The sequence below is a fragment of the Drosophila busckii genome, chromosome X (assembly GCF_011750605.1).
Source record: "Drosophila busckii strain San Diego stock center, stock number 13000-0081.31 chromosome X, ASM1175060v1, whole genome shotgun sequence".
NCBI lineage: Eukaryota > Metazoa > Arthropoda > Insecta > Diptera > Drosophilidae > Drosophila > Drosophila busckii.
The window spans coordinates 14,005,581-14,013,048 of record NC_046608.1 but is presented as its reverse complement, the minus strand read 5'-3'; positions in this window follow the sequence as shown (position 1 = coordinate 14,013,048).

Here is a 7,468-nt window from a genome sequence, read left to right as displayed (position 1 = left end):
AGATGTTTACTGGGTTGGCCCAATATGGCAACTGGTTGGACGGATTCTCGAGCACGCCAAAGCCCATGTCCTGGCAAATGTAACCAATCGCCTCGAGTGCTGCATTTTCAGGGATCCAACGGGCACAGTCTTGTTTAGCATAAAAATAACAACGGGCAATATTTTTATTCAAACGACAAATATTTTGTTCGCAATATTTTTATTGTATATAAATATATAATATAATAAAGATTAATATAGCATAATTAAGCCTGTGGCAACATTGAGTAATATTAATTTTATTAATAGTTAGAAATAAAAATAAAATTCTCTATAACAAATTCTTTTGTAACAATTTTGTAATGAAGTTCATTTGAGGTATATTTTGTTTTGCTGCAAATTCAACAACGGATTGATTTGTAATGAATGTATATATATTATATATAGTCAACACATCTTTGCTACAATTGTCGAAAATTCATTTTGTAAATATACAACATTATTTAATTTACTATGCTACTTTTTTAATTTGTTTTAAGGCGAGCAAAGTAAAAGAAACAATTCTTAACCGAATTTGCTTGAAATGTATAAAAGGCTTTTAATAAGTTTGTAAACAAGCCCAAAAAGGCAGCTAATTAAATCATTGAATACTTTTTGCATAAAGAGCGACTTGTCTGAAACGCTCCGACAAAATTAGAATTAAATGACAGAATTAAGCATACGACACGTTGTGTGCGCTTTGCTAGAAATTAGCCAGTTTTTTTGTTATATATTAAAAGCAAATTGCTTTAAGTGTTGTATTTATAACATTGAAATTTGTTAAATGATTCGCTAAGTTGAAGTTTAAATATCGCGAAACTTATTCAAAGCCAAACTACACTTATTTCAATAAAGTGAACAGATCTATTTAATGCTTCAAAATTTAAGTAAATGCTTTAACACAAACTTAGCTTAGTTTTTCTTTTAGCAGCCAGGCACTGGCATCTCGAGCTCGCTTCCTGGCCTCATAAATTTAGTAGCTGCACTCTCGAGTTGCACTTCATTTCCATTTGATGGCTGACTGGGTGACTGGCTGAGTGGCTGACTGACCGGCGCATTGGCCTTTGGCTACCTGGTTCATTGGCCCAAACAGCGATTGGCCTCAATGCTGAGGGGCTTGCTTGATTTCTTGGCTCTGTAGTTGCTTTGGCAACTATTTCATTTGAGAGTCTTCTTCGCTCCCGTGGTCGCTCCATTGAAGGCATTATCCTCGCTTATTGTCGTATATATCAAATTTAATGGCTGCACTTGCCGCCGGTTTCCTGAGCTGCTGCTGCTGCTGCTGCTGCTGCCATTGTCTGTGCGTTTGCGTGTGTGCGAAGCTTTAATGGCGCGCACGTTGTCGTCCTTTTAAAGAGCTAAAAGCGCTAAAAGGTTCTGCCTGGTGTGGTCTGGTCTGGTCGTTGGCATCGTCAGTCAGCTGACAGCGACAGTCAGACAGCGCCCATATGTCGAGACGCGACACTGTCACTGCTTTTGCGTATGTGTGTGTGTGTGTGTGTGCGTGGATCGTCAAAGGCCTGGAGGCGAGGCTGAAGCGCGGGCTCATCAATCAGCATTCAAATTGAGAGAGCGCCTGCCTGATCGGCAAGTGTTCCACGAAACGAATTCGCTGCAATTTCAATTTGAACTAATTAGCGAAATTGGCTTTGAGCAGCAGCAGCAGCAGCAGAACAATAAAGTCGACTTTGATTATATTTCATTTCATTTCTATTGATTTTGCCGCTTCTTTGTTGTTGGCATCACAACGCCTTGGGGCGCGGCATAGAAATCTATGAGGCAAATGAAGCTGTCACGTGTCGCGCCGCGGTCCTGGCGATGACATATTTTTAGTTGAAAATCGAACGAATTTTCTCTTTATGCTCTTGTGCCTTGTGCCTTGTCCTTGGCATTAGCAGGCGCTCCACGCTCCACCACGCGCCACCAGCCAAAGCGCTCACACGTCAAATTATGCTAATCAGGTGGCAGACGCAGCCCACGACTCACGACTCGATTCGATTCGATTCGCTGCTGCTGCTGCTGCTGCTGCAGCTTGTAATCGATTGCCGCTTGAGCTCAAAAGCGTAAAAACGTATGAAACACACACACACACACAGACATAGGCAAATGAATTTAATTTGGCGGTTGCCACATGGCAACCAGGCCAAGGGCATATTGCGGCTTTGCAGCCACACACAGACAGACAGACAGACAGACAAAAGCTGTATGCTGCAACACACACACACACACACACTCGAAATAAATCGCTGGCACTCAGTTGAGCCTCAACCAAGCAAGCAAATCAACTGCCTGCCAGACAAAATATAAACTTAACTCGAAATGTCCTTTAATTCAATTGTACGTTATCTAGCAGCTCTCTCGCTCTCGCTCTTCTTTCTCGCTCTCAACTTCTATCTCGAGTGCGCACTCAACTTGTAGCATCTACATATTACTCTTGGCATGCCACAACTTTTCCCATGCAGACCACAATGGGCAGCTCCGTCTGCTTTTGTGGCCATAATTCAAAATAAAGTTCATCAGCCAGTTCTATAAACTCGCAAAAATACCAAAAAAAAAGTGTGGTACCAAAATGTTATACTTTGTAAATAAATACAAATTTAAAAAGTTTTAAGTGTCAAGTGATAATGAAATTCAATACATTACAATCGATAAGTTGAAATTTTGGCTTAAGTCGATCTTGGTCAATAGCTTCAGATGCAGCCTAATTCGTATGAATCCATCCACTATATCTTATAAATTTCGGACTCACAACCAGCCACAATTCACATCGAATTCATGTCAAATAAGTTTTCACCTTTTTTAAATAAATATAAATATTTAAATTGTCCTTTTTTTCCTTTTCTAACAATTCCATCGTCAAAAGAATTAATCAAGCTGCTATTACTATGTAGAAAAGTTCAGGCTGGAACTCCAAAGGACTCAAATTGCGAAGCTTTGCAAAATAAAGTCTCAGACTTATTCTATACAAATAAAAATATAAAAAATATTTGTATCCCTTTTTTTTTAATGATACCCTTATTTAATATTGATAATAATTTAAATTTAACTGTAGCAAAGTTTAGCTAAATCATTGATTCACAATATTTAATTTATACTTTTAACCTTTATACATATATTAATATAGAATTAGAAAAATTCTTGCTTATAATTGCAATAATAATTTTTTTTGTGTATTTTATTAATTACAAATCTATGAACTTTTTGTGTTTAAGGACGAAATGAAATTTGTAGAGTCCAGAATCGCATTTAATTTAAGCAATTCAACAATTCTATGAATCAACAACAACTTCACAGATAGTAGCTATGTTTAAATGTCTGGTGAGCATTTCGAATGAATTGCTCGGTTTGAATTCCCCACAGTGCAGGCATGGCAAACAAATTGCCAACAATTGGGCAATATATTTATATAGAGTTTTATTTTAAATATTTATGGTAAGGCTTGCAGCATTTGTTTCATATGCAATATGCCTAAAATTGGCGCAGTTGCAATTTAAAAATATGATTTAATTCACAAATTAATTTTGTTTAAATAAATAAAGTACAACTGAGTAACTGTAAGTCGAGTCGAGAATTGTTTTAAGCCAGACGCAGACGCTTTTGGGTTTGGGTGTTTGCCAAGTGCCACGAAATGAGCATCGATGATGTGAAAATGCGAAAAACAAAGACAGATAGAGGGAGAGAGAGAGAGGGAGAGGGAGAGAGGGAGAAGAGAGTTAGAGAGTGCAAGAAGACAAACAAATTTAGAGAGCGTGCGTGTAATAAAAGTAAAATTTGTCAAGGGAATTGACTGCATTTTTATGCCATACAGCTGTCGCTTTTACAGCAACAACAGCAACATTATCATCAACAACAACAACCACAAAATCAACAGCAACGACACCAGCGACAAGCTTAAAAAAACAACATCAAATTCAGCGAGGCCAACCGCAGATAAAGCATAAAAATGGCATTGCAATGCGTCAGTGAGCAACTTAGGATATCCAAACACACACACACACACACACACACAGATAGACACATAGACACCCCACTGAGCAGTGGGCGTTGTAAAAAGGACTGTCAGGCATTGCTGTCAATATGAATAGTGAACAGTGAGTGCTGCATACCAAATGCTAACTGCGAATGGAGCATAAAATAGAGTGGATTTTAGTTTGATATCTGAGCTGGCGACCCACTGCAGAGTAAGGGGGTGGGGTGGGGTTGGGGTTGGGAAATGGCCGGCAATTTGTAAAACTCGTTTGCTGGATTGCAGCTTAGTGTCAACTAAATAAAGATGCGCCAGTCGATAGCAGACAACAATAATAAATAAATAAATAAATATATGCATGCGCACACTTTTAGCGCCAACTGTTTTCAAATTCAACGCATAACACGGCATTTTAATTGATGGCTCACTTAATCTGCAGCTGCAAATTGTAATACGATACAATTGATTGTTTATTTTATTTTAAGCAAAGCATTAAGCACAACTAAGTTGTTATCTCGCTTAGTTGAAAACAAAGTTACATTTTTCAATTTAACTTTAATATAATCGGCATTTATTTATGAATTTTATTGGAAATTTGGAGCCCAAGTCAGTTGGCAATTCAGAAAGTTATGATAAATATTCATTTATTTTTTAATACATAAAACATAATTAATATTTAAAATATTTGAGTTCTAATATATAAAATATTTCAAACACTTTAATGCAATTTAAGTTCATTTCTAGTGATCTAACGAATGAAAATGCTAAAGTTAATAGAAAGCACCATAAACAAATAGAATTTGAAATAAGAAAAAATATGTTGAATATAAATAAACCTATCGTCTGGCAACACTGTACTAGTATCGCTATGTTATGTTATCGATAATGTACTCATATGAAATCTCTCGCTCAATTAATCGATAAGCCGAATCACTTCACTTGCTTTTGTTGGCACCGCTTTATATTTTAGCCTTTTTTTTATACAACGGAAATAAAAATAAATTCTAAATTTCTTTATCATACGCACTTTTTTTTTTTAATTAAATTAAATGGATTTTATATTGAATCAATTCAAATTCAAAATTATGACAATTTAAACTTTAGACATAATGTCGAATGTTCTAATGTCAGTGCGAATAAAAACTTTGAAAAAAAAAATAAGAACCTAGTAGAGCAAAGTAATCAAAGCCTTGAAGTGGCTTTTAACGTCTTGAATAGAATCTAAGCTTAAAGCCAACTTTTAAATGTTAAATTTTAAAAATTATTACAGCATTTCAAATCAATTTCAGCTTCAGCTTTATATACAATCTATCGAGTTGCTTGGCTTGACAAATGTTGCTTTAGGTTTGATGCACTAAGCTTTAAGATGCTCATAAGGCAGCAGCTTATTATGTTACTCATGTGCTTATCGAGGCGTAGCCTTTTGTCCAGGCAAAGGACATGAGCAGTTCAGCTTGAGATATATTCGCTGCCTTGGCTGGAGTGAGCTTAACAAAGCCAAGAATTGAGCATTTGTAATCACCTGCGGAACTTGCAGTTGACTCCTTGCTAGTTTATAAAACTGAAAGCTGATGCGTCTCGTTTCGTTTCGTTTCGTTTGGTTTCGTTTTGTAGCCTGCAGGATATGCGAGGCAATCAGTTGGAATTTGAGTTTGGAGAAATTTTGTTGCGCTGCTACGGGCAGGTAATTACGGAATGTAAATCAAGTCCTGCGGGCCAGTTGGCACACTTGGCTAAGTGGCTTTAAATGTGGGCCCGAAGGCGAGTTGCCAGCTACTAATAGCTGAAATCCAAAGTGAAAGTTGAGCAGACGAAAGCGAAAGTCAGCTCTCGATGAATGTTAATAATGAGAGCAAACTAGTTGGCAACGCCTGCGGAGACAGTCGTGTGTGTGTCTGTGTGTGTGTGTGTGTGTGTGTGTGTAACATGCTTTGGGGCTTAGACTGCTGAGTAATGATGCTGACAACAACAACAACAACACGAAGAGCAGTAAAAATCACGCACGCTTATTACAAAAACAAAATCCCCAAAAACTTAATGCGAAGTGGTGCGAGTGGTGCGAGTAAGTGTCCTGCGGCAAGGAGCGGGAGCGTGAGTGGAGCAGAGTGCCAGAGCATATGTGTAATATGCTATGGGAAGTACGTTAATACATTGCCGTGTATGTTGTAACTACGGCCGTACGATATGCGACACGTCAACGACAGGCGAACAGACGGACAGACGGGCGGACGGGCGGACGGGCGGACGGGCGGGCTGGGATCTCTTGCTCCATTTGCAGGCATTTATATGTGTCAGCATGTCATGGCCATCATCAATCACTTTTGAGTTATTTGTCAGCGGAGTTCAGTGTTTTTTTTTTGTTCTTCCTTCTATTTCGAGCCGCTTCACTTCACTCCACACGTTCGAATTTTCAAGGGGGCGGCCGCCGCCTAAGCAACTGACATTTATGAGCTGCTGCTGCTGCTGCTGCTGCCGCCGCTAACCACAGCCGAGGCACATGTGGGTCACCACACCCAGAGCTAGTCCCAGTTCCAGACTACACGCCCAGAAGCGGCGGCCTGCAGCGCCTTCCAGAGCTGAGTCCGCCATTTGTCTTGCTTAGGCAAAGTGCTGAGCATATTTGGGGGCAACTTACCTGACACCAATCAACCACCCACCCACCCAACACGCCCACTCGCACAATATTTTTGTTTTGCTCTCACTTGATTTTATTGTTTAAATTGATTATAAAAATATTTTGCCAGCTACTTCAGCAGCAGCAACATATTTTATTATTTCGCAGCAGCAGCAGCAGCAAGCAAACATCACTAAATAAATAAATGACGATATGTATTCAACTTTTAAATATATGCAAAAACACGCACGCACCTTCACACACACACACACACGCACACACACAAGCAAAGAGTGAGCTCGACTCTCTTTGCATATGAAAATGAGTTTGTCCTTGCTATGCTTTATTATTATTTTTATATTTAGCACATTGTTTTTCTTCTTTTTTTTTTGTTGTTGTGTTCATCTCTTTTTCTGGCCTCTTCGTAAAAAATCCAATTAACGTGACTACATCGAAAAACTATCAAAGCGCATTAATGTTCAAAAATAACATTTGACATTTTGATAGGCAGCGGTCAAATTAATTTCAAACTGCGCCTAACAACAAATCTAGCAAAATATAAATTAAGTTTTTTTTTAGCTGCAAAGCAAGACGAAGAGCGCATACGCTAACAAAATAAATAAAATTGCTTATTCACTAAATATTAATATCAGCAAATATCTTTTAAATAATGCTTACAAAAGTAAAAAGACTTTGTTTAGAATTTGATTGAATAAACAATATTTAAACGTAATTGAAGCAGCATAAAAATGAAGCAAACTGAAATCATTTTTATTTATTTTACAAATATTTTGATAGTGAGCTGCGCTTTTAGCATTTTTTTATTGCTATTTCGAATATTTTTGTGGAATAATTTTTTATTTTTTTTC